Below are 1,323 nucleotides of genomic sequence, written 5' to 3'. Positions count from 1 at the left end.
TCATGCTGAGATTGACAAGGCTCATGTGGATAGGAGTATGATTACACAGGGATTGTGTTGGAACTTGTGCACTGCTTAAATCCCACTTCAGAGAAGGATTTTTTATGCTCAGCTGCTGAGTGCTGTCTGAAGACAGCCTTTAGCTGAAACTTGCTTAATAGCTGTGGTACCCAAGGCCCCTTTCCAGGTGGCCCACATCTAATATATGATTCATAGGAAATATAAAGATCCAGCAATCTTGGCCAAATTTGGGACAATTATGAAGGATCAGTCTAGCTCCAAAGGTCCTTGTAGGATCTTGTTGTGTTTGCATCACAGCTTGCTTTCCCTTTGTTCGACTGTGCTTCCTTTCTTTCCTTCTTACAAGCATTGCTACTACCAATACTCCTTAGTAAACATCCTAGCCACTAAGCTCCACTGGGTCTTAAAGAATACTTCCAGAAGAACCTCCCTTACAATAGCAACTGCATAATTAAGTAAATGTTGATGATAATAGGATAAATCAAGATATATTAGATGTGAGATAGACCTGAGATGTTATATATGAGAATGGACATGCTAATTACATAATGGATATACAAATATGGAGCTCAATTAAAAGGTGCAGGATAGCCCGGCCAGTGTGGGTCAGTGGTTGAGCATCGACCATGAACCAGGAGGTGAAGGTTCAATTCTGTCAGGGCATGCAGGAGGCAGCCTATCAATGATTCTCTCTCATCATTGATGTTTCTATCCCTCTTCCCATCTCCCTTTTTCTCTCTGAAATCAATAAATTTTTTAAAAGGTGCAGGGTGGCCCTAACCCAGGGGTGGGCAAACTTTTTGACTCGAGGGCCACAATGGGTTCTTAAACTGGACCAGAGGGCCGGAACAAAAGCATGGATGGAGTGTTTGTGTGAACTAATATAAATTCAAAGTAAAGGAGCGGAGGTGAGAGCAAGAGAACTGGATAGAACAGCCGGATCCGGCCCGCGGGCCATAGTTTGCCCAAGGCTGCCCTAACCAGTTTGGCTCAGTAGATAGAACGTTGGCCTGTGGACTGAAAGGTCCCAGGTTCAATTCTGGTCAAGGGCATGTACCTTGGTTGCAGGCACATCCCCAGCAGGAGGTGTGCAGGAGGCAGCTGATTGATGTTTCTCATTGATGATTCTAACTCTCTATCCCTCTCCCTTCCTCTCTGTAAAAAATCAATAAAATATATTTAAAAATAAATAAATAAAAGGTGCAGGATGGTGACACATTTGGAAATTCATGCAGGAAGCCATCCATTGTCAACACTATCATGAAAGTGCATCAAGGAACTAGGAAGGCTGATGAACCTTGA

The sequence above is a fragment of the Plecotus auritus genome (assembly GCF_963455305.1).
Source record: "Plecotus auritus genome assembly, chromosome: X".
Taxonomy (NCBI): Eukaryota; Metazoa; Chordata; class Mammalia; order Chiroptera; family Vespertilionidae; genus Plecotus; species Plecotus auritus.
Note: the sequence above shows the minus strand (reverse complement) of the source record.